This window comes from Lates calcarifer, linkage group LG2, assembly GCF_001640805.2.
Source record: "Lates calcarifer isolate ASB-BC8 linkage group LG2, TLL_Latcal_v3, whole genome shotgun sequence".
In the NCBI taxonomy this organism is placed as follows: Eukaryota; Metazoa; Chordata; class Actinopteri; family Centropomidae; genus Lates; species Lates calcarifer.
The window spans coordinates 6,280,868-6,299,630 of NC_066834.1; the positions used below are offsets into that span (position 1 = coordinate 6,280,868).

Consider the following 18,763-nt stretch of genomic DNA (forward strand, 5'->3'; position numbering starts at 1 on the left):
GATATCAAAGTTACAGTTACACAGCTTAGTGTATGCGGCTTTCAGGCACATCAAACAAACAAACAAAAAAAAAAAGTACAGTGACGTCTGAAACACAGCTGTAGATACACACACACACACACATAGATATTCACACATCACACACACAAAAAGTCTCTTTCTCCCCGAGCCCTTTCTTGCAAAACCTGTTTGTTAGAAATGGATCTAGACACTGGAGCTTTGAGTGGATATTTTCCCCAAACACAAGACAGTTCTTGCAGAGAACCAAGCCTTACTAACGTTCTCACGCCCATCTCTCATGCATTGTCTCTAAGGCCCTCCTGTGCTCTTACAGCCTGAGCCTAATCTAAGCAGCTCACCATAACAGACGCCACCCTGCTATGTTTAACGTAATACACAGATACAGATACTGATTTTACGGCTTTTACTTATGCTGATATACACTTATTGTTGAATATAAATAATGTAAGTGATGAAAAACTCTGTAGAGGAGTTTCCAGCTACTACATTAACAACCTCAGTTATGACCTGTGTCAGCATGGTTATGTGGTATCATGAAAACAATACATACAAACTTCAAACATCATACATTTGCTCATGGATACAGGGAAGCAGTTTCTTAAAGGCATTTTCAGACACACCAGCACACACACAGTGTTATGGTGCTTGTGGGTAGCTATCTAACAAGGTTTTGTTGACAGTAAACACATCCATCTGGTCAACAGCAACAGAACCAGGTCTGGTGGACGCTTCATCGGCACGGATGTGGTCGAATATTACAATGATAGATTTCTACTTACACAGGCTAAAAAAAAGCAGTCGTTTTCACTGCAGAGTTTTAGTAGTCCCTGTAAATGTCACTTGTTGGAATAACTGTCATGATTAAAGGAAAATGGGTATATTGCAGTTGGTGAGCCTAATTGATTTTGTCTTTTCAGATGCCCTCCAGTCATGTCAAAGTCGGTGGCAAGTAATGCAACACACATCTGTCATTACAGCTCAATTTATCACTGAACAGAAATCACCTAGACTGTCTGTGTTGATTAATAACCAGAATGATCGAACAGTAATGGTTCCCTTCATTATCTACACTCTTACAGACAGACAGACAAACACACACAGACTCACACACATGCACAGACTACAGACACACACAAATACTTTGATAACTCATCGCAGTGATAATGATAACAGAGAGCCAGGTAGGCTGAATTCATCTTCAGCTTTTTCATAAAGGCCTATTAGCGGATGATTAAAGGATCTCTGCTCATAGGGCCTCAGCACAGAAAATGATTTGCCAGCCATGAGGCAGGTGAATTACACTGGATAAGAAACCCAGTGCTGTCTGCCATCATTTGCCTGACTGAAAATCCGGCTGTTAGTCTATTAACCTCATTTTATTCTAGGATCTTACCAGTTTTGCATCAACGGCAGATGGATAAAATATTACAAAACTCACAGCATTTCTCTGAGACTTAACACCCGTAGCCCAAGCAATGTCCTCATAAATCATGTCAGCATGTGATATTAAAGCTGCAACTAATGGTTATTTTCATTATCAATTAATCTTCAGATTATCCTGATGATATCCTCAAGATATTTAGTTTACTACCACATCAGAGAAAAGGGAGGAAATCACAACTGAGAAAATGTTACAAGGGAATGGTGCTGCTTGAAAAATGACTTTAATGATTCATTGATGCGCAATAGTTGCATATTATTTTTTGTTGATTTACTAATGAATTTAGTCTACTAATTAACTGTTTCAAGTCTATATGATGGATAAAAAACATCAAAAGAAGGTGAAGAAAAATGAAATACTAGAATTTTACAAATTCATCACACAAGTAAAAAGGTTCACATGGTTCATCTAAGCATTACTTTAATAAGAGAGTAAACGTAATCAGGTTTTTTGAAAGTGACACAAATCAATTTTTTATAGCCTTTAACAAAGAGATACAACAAATTACTGCCCTAAGTTATTAAGTGTAATACTTTTTGAGTAACAACCCAAATGTCATTTTATAATAGCCATCATTACTTACTAATTTCCATCTAATTAACTTGAAAGTGGGGGGGCACAAGCAAATGCAAAAACAGGAACTATCTCCAAAAGTATAATTACCTGCATTTACACTCTGGGCATGCTTACACATGGACAGTGTGCAACCTAACTGTTGTGACGTCTCTTTCTGAATCGTCTTGTTTGGTTTCCCTAATCTAACCCCCTTCTCTCAGGCACACTGATGTTGACTTTACTTTAGTTGTCATACAGGCATCTGCACAGGGTTAAATACAAGGGTTGGACTTTTGTACAAGCCACAGAGAGAGACAGAGAGAGAGACAGAGAGAGAGAGAGAGAGAAAGAAAGAAAGAAAGAAAGAAAGAAAGAAAGAAAGAAAGGTTGAACCATGATTCATGTGAGTCTTTACAAAAAAACTCTGTTGGTATTCGAGCATGGAAAACAAGTGTACTCTGAAAATACACATATTGAGATTGGCCTAAAATCCCTTGCTTTTTAATATTTGATGCCTTGTTAGAGGAGCTACACTGGTGAGGTGTTTGTCTCTGTTGTCTCTGTTGATCTCTGGCACACCGGGTCCCTGTGGGAGTGAGCGAGCGAGACTTGGCCGCAGACATTTTCCTGAAGCCCCCAGAACAAAACAGGCAAGTCTTGACAGTCTGTCCGCCACAGAGTCGTCACACAATCAGTTGCAGGAAACCAATCCCTAAATAGCAGTGATTCATCTCTTCATCACACACAATGCCAGTACACAGTGCACAAAGAAGCTCTCTCTTCCTCTCTCTCTCTCTCTCTGTCTTACCCTATCTGTCTCAACCCCTTCCCCCCAGTGTGGTCTCTTATGCTGCTTAAAAATAAGTGCTTCTCCCAGCTTTCTTTGCCCTGTGATTTACTGGCAGTGTTTAACTGCAGGGCAGCATCTTTTATCGTTACATGATCTGGGGCTGAAAGCTGACAAAATGGAATCTCTGTGCAAGTACCTTTGTATGCGAGTAAGTGTATGTTCAGGGCAAAGTAGGGAGCGGGTGGAGGAATAAAGAACTTGTGTGAGAAACGTTTGTCTAAGTGCAATTCAAATCCTCCCAGCCTCCCGGTGCTGCGTGTGTATGTGTGTGAATACATGTGTGTGTGTGTTTGTCATTCCGCTAAATGGTTTCTTCCTTGACTTGATGGAGCAAGTGCCATCTCAAGGGAACGGGTTACACCACACACACACACAAAGTAAAGCGCTTTGATACTGGTAGAAAGCTCAGAACATTAGCGCAATCCTTTTTTGAGAGGTAGAATATATATGAAATACCAGGCTCAACTGTGCACCTGTCTTTTTGTCTGTGTATGGACGCATGTTTTGTGTTGCCAAGATAACTCTTAATGGCAGAGAGGCCGTTGTCACATTAACCAATCCACTTCCTTTTCTTGCTTTTTTTCCTTGCAAGATAAACCTGATTCAGATAGGCAGTCAACCTGGCCTTGCTGGTGACTATCCACAGCTGCATTTGGAACAATGATATCAGCACAGTGTGGGACCAGATCATCACCAGTGGATAATCAGGCTAGCACAGGCCCCACACAACAGGTTCAGTGTATCGTTACAGCCCTGATGATCCGTCAAGATGACGTGTGAAGGTCAGAATAGCCGTGACCAACACAGCTGTCACATCTCCTCCCAGCAGCACCCTCTTGGCTAACTGGCCTTCCAAAACACTCAGCACAAAACACGACCAACTGGGGAGCACAGAGGCCAAGGCCAAACAGAACGAGCCTATAACCCAGGCTTGGCTTGTATCATGACATAATGACCCTCCATACAATAATACACAGTGGTTAAGAGGTGAATCGGAGCTGTTTTGGTGTGATGACACTGCAAATATGAGAAGGAAAATGTCTGAATGAAAAATATTGTGACATGTATTAGTACTGGCTTTCAAAATCTTATTAAACACCCAATATAGCCACTGTTTTAAATGACTACCAGCTCTGTTGTACGAGAGGAAAAAGGCTACAGTGGAGCTGTGTGGAGAGCAGATGTGAATCCACTTTGATTTCAATGCCTGTGTGTGTGTGTGTGTGTGTGTGTGTGTCTGTGTATGTGGAGCTTCTATTAAATGGATCTGCTGTCTCCTTGATCAAGGGAGTCAATAAAGGGCCAGTCCTGTCAAACCCTCAGGGGTAAGTGTGTGTGCACATATGTGTCCGTGTACGTGTGTATGTGTGTGTGCGCGCGCAAGTGTTGTGGACAGAATTTGAAGTACTCTGACAGGTGAGTGATTGAGTGCTTTCATTTCCCTCCAGCGACAACAAGACACGCACACACAAACACATATGTAGTACGCACACACACGCACACGCACACACAGTGGAGGATGGAGAGGGGGAGAGAGAGAGAGAGAGCTGTTGTTTCCTAAAGGATGCTGCTCCTGCCTGCATGCTTAAATTAGCTCTAAATGTTTGGATTACACACGGGAGCTCTCACAGAGGATTTAGCAGTCATAGCCTAGAGTCCAGGGGATGTGTGTGGATGTTTCCATCTACATCCACACACATGCACAGGCATATGCACCCACACACACATAGTGTTTTTGTACAGATCACGAACATATGTCACTCACTATACAGTATCCTGTGAACCCCTGACAACAGAAGAAGATGCTGGGAAACTAAAAGCAAAAAGCAGCTGTAAATGGTGTCAGCAGCAACAACACTCACTGTTTCATTCATCAGGTCTCTGCTGTGGGGAGACTGTTTTCATATTACATTTTTTTAAGAGCGCAGTCCTGGCTGCCGTTGGTGGGGGGAGGATAGGATATGCTTGCAGACGCAGAGACAGGGAGAGAAAAGGAGGAGAAAAGAGAGAAGGGGAATGAGGGAGGTCAGCGCCCCCAGTCTCAGATAAAGGCCCTCTCCCTCCCTTCTGCCTCGGCTTTCGAAGCCCCTGCCAGGATCGAGAGGCGTCTCACGTTACAGCTGTCTCTCAGTGTCATCGTTCAGAAAGAGAGAGCGCAAGCAAGAGAGAGAGACAGACAGAGTGAAAGAGAGACAGACAGACAGAGAGGGGGAAAGCGGGACAATGCCACAGACTGAGCGGGGCTGGGCTCTCATAGCTGGACAAGAGAAAAACAACAACAGCAGGTTCAAATGGATGAGGAGATCCATGTGGTTTGTCTGCCTAGTGGTGTTTTTTAAAATAAGTAATGTTAATATAACATAACTTCTCACTATAATGTGGAAGCATTTCAAAATCACCAAAATGTGCTTTGACCTTTTCAAGACAAATTATTTTGACATGTAGTGTGAACAGAGCTAGTCAGATCATTTCCTCCACACCACCTGGGACTACCTCAACACTGACAATTTACTAAGAAGAAAAAAGGGAAATACATTTTTTAATACCTTGTTTTGTGCATGGTGACAACAAAGGCATTGAAACACACTACAGTCAGAGAAAAGAGATGGTAATGACTGTTAAGACTACGTGCTATAGGGCTTCTGTGGATTAGACATCGCTGAGTTGCCGCTCTACGCGAGTATCCTTTTTTTAACCTTAAAATGCTAAAAACAGCAGCTTGTCCCAGGTCCAATAATGACTAATCCAATGGCTGCCAGCATTTCAGCCTGTGCTGCTAACAAGGCAAGGCCATGTGGGTCAGGACTGAGTTAAGAGTGAAGACATAACAGTTACCCAAGAAAAAAACTTCATGAAGGGAAAGGATGCTGTATATGCAGATTTTTACTCCACACTGTAGCACTTCCACAGCTGACACAGTGAGAGCTGATTGTACCAGTGTGGTTTACACAAAACATGGTTCTGAACAAATACACATATAGCCATTGCACAGCTCTAAACTGCCTTTCTATTTGTTTTTCCTCTATCCCTGTCATTTCTCATGGTGTTCTGTAGGAGTTAAATATTTAAAATTCTGGCTTAGCTTGGAGCAGGCTTTGCCAGCGCAGCTAAAATAAAAAGCCTTTGTGGCAGCAGTGACCAGATTTTAAATGCTGAAGAAGATCAATAAATGGAGGCTGTTGAAGTGCAATCTCATGCATTTGTGTCTATGTGTGTGTGTGTGTGTGTGTGTCCTGTCCCTATGCGTAAATGCCTGTGTTCTGACAGCCAGTGTGCCAATGTGTAGATGTTTGTGTGTGTGTGCGTTGGTCTGTGTATGTGCGTCTTAACACCCACCGAGGCTCACAGCTCCCCTGCCTGCTACAAGCTATTCTATAGTATCATCAAGAACCCCACTGACCCAGGAGGCACACCGATAGAAAACCAATATCATTCCCATTCCCACATCCGAAACTGTCTTCCTATTTCTTTTCCACTCCCAGTATCCCTTTTCCCATCTGAGCACAGCCAGCATGGGTGAATTCTAGAGGAAAGTGTAAATACAGGCCCCCTGCTACAGATCGAGTGTGTCAAGGTGCAGTAAACATCAAAGTAAATAGCAGGTTTTCCAGACCTCGTCGGCATTTCCATAATCAAGTTCCAGCTGAAATAAAATGATGGGCACTTAGACAAGACAGATAGAGAGGGGATAAAAATAACAGAAAACATTTTTGTTTGCTTCTCTTAGGAAAACAAAATCTGTTCCAATCCAGCCTGGTATAGCTATTCATTAGGTTGCTATGATTTTTTTTTTTTTTTTTTTTTTTTTTTTTTTGGTCCTTGTGACATTTTTTTAGAAAGACCACATTAAATGGATGCATTCAGCTCACATAAAGAGATAACCTTCTTTACTATGTCTTTACCACATGAATGTGTGATGGAGACAGTGAATTATGAGGACTTGCTTGCATGCTGTTCTACGGCTCCACAAAAACAAGAAGTACATCTGTATTTTCACCTCCTCACTAATGTACAAAACAAAAACAGCCCTCGAGTGGAAAAATCATCAAGACCTTTTGAGACTTCATTAAAAGAAACTAGCCTGGACTTTCCAAACATGGCATCTCTTTGGAGGGGAAAATCAACCTTTTCACCTTGCTGGTGGAAAAACAGGCATCCCAACGAGACAGAGCATGCACAAACAACCTTGACTTTCATCAAGGAAATTCTCACATTGAATGATAAATAGAGGCCCAGGGGACGAACAGCAAAGAAGCGGCTTATCGCCTTTCCCTCCCAAATTTGGCCGCTCTGTCTTCTGTCTCCTGAAAGTCAACGCGGGGTGACCCACTTGCACTTTACACTGCTTATTGTTTGGTAATTAATCCGCCATATGTAATCCACACAGAAATGTAGAGAAAACTAAAATGGGCGCTGATTTGTTTAGTCTTAATTAACAGCTGAGCTTGTTCACTTGTTTCACCAACAGCGGGCATACGTGCCCAGTCTCACTAGCTTACTTTACAAAATATAGATGCATTTCTCATTATACTGACAGAGACTCAGGCAGACATCTCTGGACAAAGACAGCTACAGATATCTGAAAAGGCTCACGATAGAAGCGGCTGTCACCAAGCATGCACTTTAGACAATTATTTGTGTACTCTGATGATTATCAGGACATCCAGTGAACATGCAGTGTTACCAAAATAGCAAGGTAACATAAGGTTAGGTGGATCATCTGAGAGCTAACCAACTTTCCATCTGAGAGGACATTAACCTACAAGGCCATGTAAACATGTATCAATAAGTGAGCTGCCTGCACAGGCCTGCAACACAGCACACAAGATAGTAGAGGCCAAGCAGACACACAGCAGCACCAATTTTATCCGTAACAATGAGAGGCATTATCAATCTAATGCCTAGAAGCTTTTAGGGCTTTTGCTAAAATGCAGCTTCTTCTCAAAGGACCATTAGCCCTTATAGGATTAATGTCTACTTCAAAAACATCTGTTTAAGTCCCCAGTTTCTTGGTACATTATTTCATTTGTCATTATTGTTTTCCGTATGTGTGTGTGGGTGCATGCGCATTCTTATGTAAATGGATGACGGATGGGTAAAGATGAGGAAATATGATCAGGACTTTGTCTAACATTAGTTCTTGAATCACTTGGTTAACACAGAGCAGACCTCTACTTCCTCTCTAAATTTCACAGCTCTGTGTCAGCAGCGCCAACATGCAGAGATTTGACAGGGCTCCCAGATGGCCATTATTATCAATGGATTGTTTGTAGGTCTGATTAATCTCAGTCTAAATATAAAACACTGACATCAATATTGTGAAATATTTAGGTTAGGAGTAACCCACAGACAGACTCTTAAGTACTTTACATAGACCATAAAAAAGTATCTTAGTTAATTACATTTGCATGCAAAAGTTAAAAATGTTTCTGTCATTATCAATTTAATCTCCTATTATGCTTAACGCCTGTATCATTTACATTATGATATATCTTGTCCCAGAAAATACAGTACATACTACAACCCAGGGTAAAGTCAGGAGATCAGTTATTGGCTTTGTGAGTGAGTGATACGCTTACTTGTAAGGATGCACAACATTGAAATATGTGCTAAAATTTCCAATAACTGATCATTCTTGTGGCCATTTTTGACAATACTGACACCAATGTGTATAGAAAAATTTCAGTGTGATCCTTAGTACAGATTCAGACACCTCAAAACACTGAGTGATTCATCCATTCATTCATTCATTCAACACTGTGATTCTACCTTTTCTGCAAGGGTAGTCAAGGCAATGAGCATATTTTGATGTATTATAGAATTTACTTTGTTTATTTTTCAACAGCAGCTGAAACTCTGACTGCAGTCTGCAGACAGTTGCCAGAAGTGCAAACAAGTTTTGATTATTATCAAAATGTCAAAATGTGGAACTGAACTCTACTGAATCATCACTGAAGTTTTTTGAAACATGAAAAAGTATTACCTTAGTTTGTTCTTACAAAGCAGTCTTGTGAATGTCACATTTAAGACACTGTGTGTTATGGAAAAAACAACTTAAAGTGTACGCGTATGCATCTGTAATTAACAGGTGAATCATTCACTTGGACATAAATTTTGATCCCAATAGGATGTGATATTGTGACATATTTTTAGGCAAGCATAGCTTCGTAATGACAACTTGATCGTTATATCGTGCGCACCTAATAAATCTCGCTTCACTTCATTTTCAAAAGAACATGAACTATGGGTTCCCTCTGAAAAAAAAAAAAGATAGCCCCATATTCAATAGTAAAGGATTATAGAGAATACAGCATTGTGTGCACATGGGATTGTCTTCTCAAAAGCTGTCCAAGTTCTGTCAGATTCAGCACCCCCAGACACAGAGCTCGTGAACCTAATTTCACCTAATCAGCTTAGTCAATAGCAACCGTTTGCTGTGACTTTGGTAGACATGCAAATAGGGCTTAACTATGTCTATCCTTAATTCCTGAATGTTCAAGTCAAGCGGAAGTCCTCCTTTATCTCTTCAAAAACAACAGTTCCAATTTGAGAGAGAGAAGGAGAAGCAATGAGAGAGAGGGAGGGGGAGAGAGAGAGAATAAAACTCCAACTGAGAGTTGTTGTTTTTTTTCCTTGGCCTGGCAAGGAGAGACATCTCTGATTTGAGTGTGCTTGAGGTAGCACAGTGTGCTTTCATTTCAAACCAACATGGCAAACAAACTCTGACAGATTTGTTCCCCTTTTTTCACTTTTGCTCTCGCTGACTCTCTCTCTTAAATTATGGGAAAACACACTGCACAAATATATTAGTACTTCTTGTTGGCTTGTATGTTCAGCTGCAGCACTTGCACATTCACAAACACACACACATGCACACACACAGGAGTGCATGCACAAACACACACGTATTCAAACAAATCTGCACAAAATGACGCTAACAATAGACAGTTGTAATAGTGGTAGAAAACTGGGAGACACTGTTCCGTTTCAATTCACTGATACCACTAATGGCTTCTTAGCAGCTCCATGAAATCAAGCAGCTGTCATGTAGATGCATCAGCAGTGAGAGGAGGGAAAGCCATCCCCATAAGGGCAGAGGCACCGCGCCTTCATGTTTGGCTAAACATCTGCTCCTCTGCACTCCAGCTTTGCAGCAATAAACGGGCAAACAAAAGAGGTGGGAGGTGAAATGATCAGATTTTCCATTTCAAAGCATTTGTTCGGTTTGTTTTCTTTTCCCCTCCTCTCTCTTAAACTGCTTACAGGACATTGTTGAAGAAAGTGAGATGCAAGTTTTAACTCTGACGGGAAGATCGAATGCACAAGCGAGAATAACACCTTTTTGTAAGATGGATGACAGAAATTAAAGAAGGTCACCATTTTCCAGTCACTGGCTAATTCCTTCTGCAAAGAGTCTTGTGTCTAAACTGTTGCAAAGCAGTACAATAGCCCAGTAAGGGGTGATTCAAACTGTGTGTGTGTGTGTGTGTGTGTGTGATGACGAGACGCACGTGTGAGCGTGCACATCTTCAGCTTGTCAATCTGGCAAACCTATCAATCACACATCAGTTCAACCAGTGCGTCATTTGCCAAATTACCAATAAAGGTTTCTTTAAAGGTTAATAAATACCTTTTTACCATCACATAATTATTTCAAACAACTTTGTGATTAAAAGCATGGCAGTATTTGGCAGCAACATCCAGTTATATTTTATTCAGATGATTCTTCCTTAACAGGATTCCTGGTAATTAATATCCTTCCTTCCTTTCCTCCTTCCCTCCTCCTCCTTCCTCCATTCATTCATGTTCACAGTTGCAAAGATAAACATAAAGCAGCATTGAGTAAAAGCTGAAATCCCATTTAACATTTTCGCTTTCAAATAACATTAATACTTTTACTTTAATTGTGGATGTATGAGAAAAATCAGACAGTGTCCACCTCCTTCAAAAAAGGGAAATCTTGTATTGTTAACACCAACTCACTTTATATTTTAGCTTTTAAAAGCAGACCTCAAACACAAACTGTCCCTCTTGCCTTCAAACCATTGCTACCAATCTATCAACTACCTTAAATTTCCTTTTAAAACCACACACAAGAACGCGATACACCGGCTCATTTTTCTCTAACAAGTCTAAAACTTTGGTAAAACTTGCGAAAAAAAACGTGGATCCATTTCCTTTTAAAGTAGCCTGTGTGTTTGCGTGTGTGAGAAAGAGAGAGAGGAGGGGGGAGGTAGGGGTGCTTGAAGGCAGGGGGGGCGATTTTAAAACAACCAAGATGGCGAGAGGCTTGTTGTTTTGGAAGGGGCAGAAAAAATGGAGGATATTGTAATATACACAAAGGGATAAATTTCAACAACTCGGCCAAGCGGCTGCTAGCTTGCCTGCACGCTCTCTCGGTTTGAGGAAGCGACCGCGATAGCAGCTATACCCCGGCAGGCTGGCCAGCGCTAGCAACACGAAAAGCTCAAACTCTCAACCCGCTAGTGGGAGAAAAAGAAATGAATATTATATGTCCAACTTAATCCGAAGCGAAGGGGATATTTATGAATTTGTCGCTAATTGTTTTATTTTCGGGTCGAGGGACTATTAAACTGGATGGATTTTAACGGACGGACAGCGAGGACCAACGGCAGTCCAGCGCCTCGTAGTTTCTTTCCCCCCCTCTTTAACCGTTGACGGTTACAACGTCCAGCACACACGCAAAAAAAAATACAGCACCCAAAACCGACAACTGCACATTTACACGATTCTTAAAAGCAAAACAGACAGTAGCCGTTAAAAACTTTAATTTCTCGACGATTAAACAAGTTATCAGATACAACAGCCCTTGAGTGAACGGTGCGGAGAGAAAAGCGAAGAGAGGGACACAAAGACGAATCCCACTATCAGGTCACCACTCAGAAGAGGAAAAAGAAAAACACTTCGTTTTTATATTAAAGAGAGAAAAAAAACTTTGACGGATTTAACCGAATGTACCACTGTCGACGAACGGGATACACCGAGTGAATGAATTACATCGTAACACGAAAACAAGAAACTATCTATAAACCAGTTTACACAAGCTTAAGAGAGAGAGGGAAAAAAGCTAAGAAACTAGAAACGAAGCCAGCAGCTCTATATACGCAGCTCATCGCTTGTTCTGTGATGAGGGGGAAAACAGCGTCACAGTGAAATAAAACACTTACCTTTTTTTAGTTTCGACACTTTACTTATTTCCAACGTGGGTTTTTAGTTCAACTAACACTTCGGGTCGGTCTTCTTCTCTCCTCTTTTTTTCCTTGGTCGGTTTTGGTTATGAAAGAGGTCGGGGACGAATGATAAAGAAGGGAATTGGGCAGTAATTGAGTCTCGGTGTGTGAGTGTGTGTGTGTGTGTTAGTTACTAACAGCAGATTGAAGGAGACTCTTCTCAAGGTTTATTCAGCTCCACTTCAAGGAACCGACCTGACGTCAGCTCACTACTGCCACACAAAGAAAACTTATTATTTGTGCAGCGGCCGTAGTAAAGATAGGACACTGTTATTGACCGTTATTACTTTAAATGCGACATTGTCATCGGCAGAGATGTTAGCGGTAACTTTTATTTATCATGTCGTTGGTTGCGGCTCTTAAACCATTCCAACACCTTATGGCGATTATCGGCCACTGGTGTAAACAAATAACATCATAACAATAAAGAAAGAGGCTACATTTTAAAAACACTCATGCGTGTTTTTTTCCAATAAAAAGACCCAACTTTCATATAACTTTGAACATTGATTCATTATTATAATGTTTATCATGATTTGGTTTTGCTTTAAAAGAATGGTTACTAGATGGTTACTAGAGATGCAGTGATTAGTAAATTCATTGATTAATTGACAGAAAATTATTTTTGCTAATTGATTGATCATTTTAATCACTATTCAAGCAAAAGCACTCACAGGTTAAAGCTTTGTCAATGTGATTATTTGGTGATTTTACTTTGTCATATCTGACTGTAAACTGGATATCTTTGGACTGTTTGGTGAATAAAACAAGCAATAGTGGGCACCTTTCACTATTATATGCCAAATGTAGACAAATTCATTAATAAAGAAAACACCTGGCAGATTAATTGATAAAGAAAATAATCATTAGTTGCAGCCTTACACCTTAAATGCATTGAATCATACCTGCGTGCAATGATATTGCAACTTGCAGAAGAAAGAAAAGTTGAACAGTCCTTCATGTTTCAGACACCAACACTTGATTTTGGAGGTGTTACATGAATAAAGTTAAGTGTTAGTATAAACTGGAACCAGAGAATATGGCATTTTTGCTTGTTAAATGAGGACACACAATTAAAATGAAACTGAAAAGAGAAACTGAAGGCTCAGCTGATGTTGGACTAAGTTGGAATTATCAGTTGTTAAATCAGTTTTAAATCATCTACACATTAGGTACTACATGTAATCATTTATGTGACAAGTTAAAAACAAACTCCCAGTTTCCCTAGAACCTTGATCTTCTACCCTATAACAGTAAAATCTTTGTCTCCTGAATGAAGTTTCAGTCATTTCACAGCACTGAGTCACTAAAATCCCCCATGTGTCTCACTGTTAACTGACCAAATGATGATCTCATAGAAGACGATATGTGATCAAACAAATAGGAAATCAGACAGATAACACAGGCTCTAAATTAGAAGGCATTTGCCAAACAAAAAACAGAAATGGGACAGATCTTCCTCAGGATAGGATCAATACATTGCCTGGCAAAGACAGCCATCTGTGCCTAATTGTATGCCTTACCTCCTCTTCTGAGCACACAATAAGCAACAGGCTGAACGCAGGCCCTCTGACCCAGACTGGGTTTCCAGACGGGGGAAGATTATTTCATTCAACTGGAAAACAACAAGGGGGTGGGGTGGAGGGGTGGTGGGGAGGTTTTTTTTTTTTTTTTTTTTTTGCAGATGGAGTGGGCAACTGTTCTTATATGCCCCACCCCGATGAGGATGAAGATGGGTCACACAGAGCCCGAGCCAACTGGTGTGTCTCTCTTGCATGTCACATCACCACTGGTTGTATCCATTTTATCAGGTATTATACAGGATTAACAAACTGTTCACTGTTAGTTTATAGACACCTCATAAATCACACGCAAACAATGAACTCATTGTTAGCAGCGTGATGGAGTGTTGGTTTACAGGCACATTCATATTAATGCTTCATAAACATTATAAATGACCATAAATGTATCCTATTTTTCCCCCTCTCTCCCTCTTCCTCTCCCTCTGCTGTTATGTCACAACATCCAAAAGTGTCACCCTAACATTTTTGATGTGATTGCGAGACTTGCAAAGCTGTTACTTGCATATCAGTCATTTTTATGTATTAAAAAAAAAAAGAATAGAAAAGAAAAGGTGGGGGTCTGATAAAACATTCATGATCACCCGAGTTTGGAGGATGGACACAGAGCCCCTTATTCAGCTGGTGGCGTGCAGTTAAAGTCATTTTATAAGCTTGCTCTCCATGTTCTTTGGTCATTGATTTTTCTCTCTGCCCCTTTCCATTACCTGTTGAGATGGGGGGGGGAGTTGCTCCTCTTCAAACACACACACACACACACACACACACACACACACACACACACACACACACACACATACACACACAAACACACACAAAATCCTCTCTATCTGTCTCTCTAGCCACTGGCACCCTGGTGTATTTCTCCATCTCCTCCGCCTCTTGTTGCAGGAATGACAGGCCATGAGGAATGATGGTGGCTCTGTTTGTCATACAGTAGCAGCGAGAAGCAAGGATTTTTAATTGCATTGGAGAATCTTCATTAAAGAGAGCACATGGGGGCGGGAATAGGGGAGAGGGCTGCGTGGGGTGGCGTCGCGGGGCACTCTGAGCATCGTCATTAGGAGAAGGCACTAGCAGCATAGAAGGGTGGGCCCTCTTTGCATGCACACTGAGAATGCCTGCCGTACCTCGGTCATTTGTAACATAATAAGTGCCAGCACAATGACTGCAATGCGAGAAAGCACACCACAGGGAAGAGAAGGGGGAAGGGAGACAGCATGTCTGTCTAAAAGAGGGACTTTTTTTTTGTCTTGATTAGAAAGTATAATGAGCCACTAAAGAAACAGGAAAAAAAGAGAGATCTCTCCTGAGACTGATGGAAAACAAATTAATCTGGTGATTTGGATTTAATTATTATTTTTCTATTAGTTCACCATGCAAAGACAGGGACAGCCGTCAGAAGCGAGGAGCTGCGCTTGCATTTATTGATTTTTGCCCAGACACATTCAGGGAATACAGATTCATCTGCTCTCCTCCCCACACAATCCACTATGTGGGATTCCATTAACACGAGAAGCTTCCAGCAACTCTGAGATGTTTAATTTGAACACCATAAATGGAGCTTAAAATAGGTTCACACACAAGAAAAAGTGGCCTAAGGAAGTCTTTTTATGCAATTGAATTAGGCCTCACTTATTGTTGTGACCTACATAATAAGTATTAAATAAACACACAATAAATTAAATTAAGACAATGTTCTGCTGTATAGAATGAGTCGAGAGCTATTGTTCCTCTCTGCCTCTGACATCTTACACTGCTATAATAGTTGAGTTTAATTTAATCTTTTGTTTTGGATTAACGTAAGAACCCTGCAAACGGACTGTAATTATGTCTCCCATCCATGTAGTATCTTCTCTTTGTAGCATCCTTTCAATACATCACTAGTCTTGAGCACAATGCCTTGTGAGATGTAATGATTTGCAAAGTCAATGATTTGAACTGTCTGTGTGATTAAAGCACAAGGGACCAATTTGCGGCTGCTATATGTAGAGTATTGGTGTGCCTCAAGTAACACTCATATTCTCTTGCTGACATAAAATTCAGCAATTATGCCAGATGAACACTGTTATTGATTGGTATCCTACTATCCCTCACTGAAAAAAGGCTTGCAATAAATGTAATGGCTTCACATGTGTAGACCCAATTACAGAAAGTCTCAAAGCCGAACCACAGCTAATGGCATGTGGGAATCCATGTGACAGTGAAACATGCATTAATCCTTGACCTTTAACCCCAGAGACATCTACAGGAAGCAGGTTAAGGGATGTTACAAGTGTTTTTGAGACACAAATGTTTTTAGTCATCCCAAAGTCAGAATTATGATTCCTTTTCAGCTTTAAAACACATTGTACTTTTCAGTAGATACATAGAAAATTAACTAGATAAAAAGTTATTTGGAAGATCAACTAAACAATGTTTTTCCATGCAAGGCTGACTAATAAACCCCTGCACAGTCAAAATGAGTGCACTCAGAGTGTTTATTGTGGTGAATGTAACTGAGCAGAACCCTCTGTTGCATGATGTAATACACAGAAGGGAGAAATCATCATAATAGCAGAGTAGTAGAGTGAGTCATTCGTTGATGAGGTACATTCACACTGTCATTCAATGAGGAGATGCAGTCTGTGTGCACATGTTGTCAGTGTGTGACCGATGGAGGGATAGAGAGAGACTGAGAAACAGAGAGAGAGAGAATTAGTATGTTCCTTTTCTGGGAATGAGGAGTCATTTGTGCCAGGAAAGTGGAGAAACAAGCCCCAGCCCTAGAGTGATGCATCTCTCCATGAAGAATGAGATCACAAGCAAATGTCACCCGAACCTGTGTGAAGCCAAATGACCTTGAATCAAATAAAAACACATCTTTACCCACATCAGTGTGTACACACACATGCACCAATGCAAAATGTCAGCAGATTTTCCATTTGCTAAATGTGCGCCTAAGTGCACAGGTTCAGCTAAGGTAATCAACCTAGTATTTTCCTTCAGGTCCACATGAATATCACCCTGGAGGAACCCTGCTGTTAACTACAGTTAACTACAGTTAACTGTGCACACTTACTTTTATGATTTAATCAACTTAAAATTAAAGTGGCATGAAATTCCCTCCACTCATAGGGCCAATACTGACGAAAAAGAAAGAGAGACAAACACACACAGAAAATGATGTTACTTAGGTGACTCTGCAGTTACTCTTATTGTGCTTTTTGCGACAGATGGAGGTGAGGGGATTTTTTCAAGGGAAATGACTTTCACAGTTGACGGAATTTCAAGCTTCAATGCATTACTTTATCATAGTTTACATACAACTAGCTTTGATGTCTGTCCACTGCAGCTAGCATATATCTGTGACACAAGAGAATACTTTGATAGATAAGTGACTGTTGTGCCTTTTCCATTTTCATAACTGAGGTTTTGCTGCATTTGTCTCTCTCCTCTGACCCACACGGAAAGCATGATTTTAGTTATCACTGTTGTGCAGTTGTAAGTTTGTTTTATTTTTCATTTTTCTTACAACAAAGTTTACATGGTCTATTATACATAAATACACAAACATTACTTGAATAATGCATGGTCATTACCTGGAAAATAAGAGACATCATTGTAATTCCATGGAGACCTGGAACTACTTCTATTAAGTCACCCACTAGTGATTTGTAATGCAAAGGTAAGCTACCTTTCATGAGATTCCACTCAAATGTTAATCCACATGAGGCTCTCAGCTCATATTGACAGACATCATTGCTGGGAAAAAAAAAAATCAGTCATCAGAGATTTTACAGTGTTCAGTTTATGCAGGCAGAACAATTTATATTTTTTCTCTCTTTAAGCAGTGACTTTGACACGTTTGGCGGAGAGTTCACTTGAAAATTTGGATCAAAGCATAGAAACGGGATACGGTCATTCATACTGCACTGTACTGAAAGGGGAACTCGTAACTAATCTCAAATAAGCTATGCTTTGTGCCACATGATCAGCATTTAGTGTGAACACAAACTTTTTTTTTAGGACAAAACAAACTCATGTAAGTGAGAATTTGCCACCTTCACTGATGGGACATTAGCTCTAATTATGCAATAACACCAGGCAACTATAAAAGTTAATTTATTATTTTTTTTTTAAATTGAAGACATAGTCCCTGATATAAAAAACATTTTAGAGGTGTAGTGTGTCTTGTGCTCTACACTAACTCAAAATCATTATTGCAAGAGTCCAAGTTTCAAGAGTCATGCTGAAACAGCAGACAGGCTTTCTAAGATATATATTTTTTTGAATTGTGAAATTAATCAGTTCCTTGTCCGTTGAAGAACATGACAATCAAGAAAGAAGAAACTTCTCCATTTTTTTGACAATATCCTATATTGAAACTTAATTTGGAAAAAAAAGAAAAGAGACACCAGAAATAAACTGTAAGTGTGTGTAGGGATTTGTGTTTTGACAAAGGATAATTAAATTAAACTGTGCAGCTGAGAAGCTGAGTTTGGTACCGGGAGAGTGGGAACATGACTATATGAATATGTTTCATTCCCTTTAAAAGTCTCAGTTCAACTTTACTCTGAATGCATGTGAAGATAATGTGCTGATCTTACGTAAAAAAAAAAAAAATACAGTTGTGGTCACATACAACCATAGTGTGGCTTCAAGAGGATATTCAGCAAAACTGAAAACATCACCAGTCAGATCTGATGTATGTTTGGTTCCTAAGTAATAGTAAGAGCTGCCTGGTTTCAGCACCCACACATGACCACATGTAAAGCACATCAGAAAGTACCTGTGTGTATCTTTATCTGGATGTCATAAAGAAAAAATCCTTTGAGCGCATATATTTGTGTGCAAGGTCCTTGTTTGTCCTCAATGTTGATTTCCACAGCTATGTGTTTCTACATAAAAGCAAAAAATACAAATCCAGAGTAATACTGATGTAATATTGATGCTAATACATTGTATCAAAATGCTACTATTGTCTAATTATAGACCTTAAAGTCTCATTCAAATGCAGAAAAAATGTCTGTGCATACCATATGAGCTATTTTCAGACAGAGTGCGTCAAGGCCATCAAAAATCC

General features: G+C 40.2%; 1 protein-coding gene across 10 annotated transcripts in view; it reads right to left on the reverse strand.

Moving 5' to 3' along the window:
• Positions 1-12,485, reverse strand: part of baz2ba (bromodomain adjacent to zinc finger domain, 2Ba) — a 65,854-nt gene extending 53,369 nt beyond the window's left edge. For 9 of the 10 annotated variants that reach the window (XM_018683744.2, XM_018683741.2, XM_018683743.2 and 6 more), the window contains exon 1: positions 12,056-12,484. The gene's annotated coding sequence lies outside the window, so the exon portion shown is untranslated. Of the gene's footprint in view, positions 1-12,055 lie in introns of all 10 variants that reach the window. The other variant, XM_018683739.2, reaches the window with a different exon arrangement.
• Positions 12,486-18,763: the final 6,278 nt, after the last annotated feature.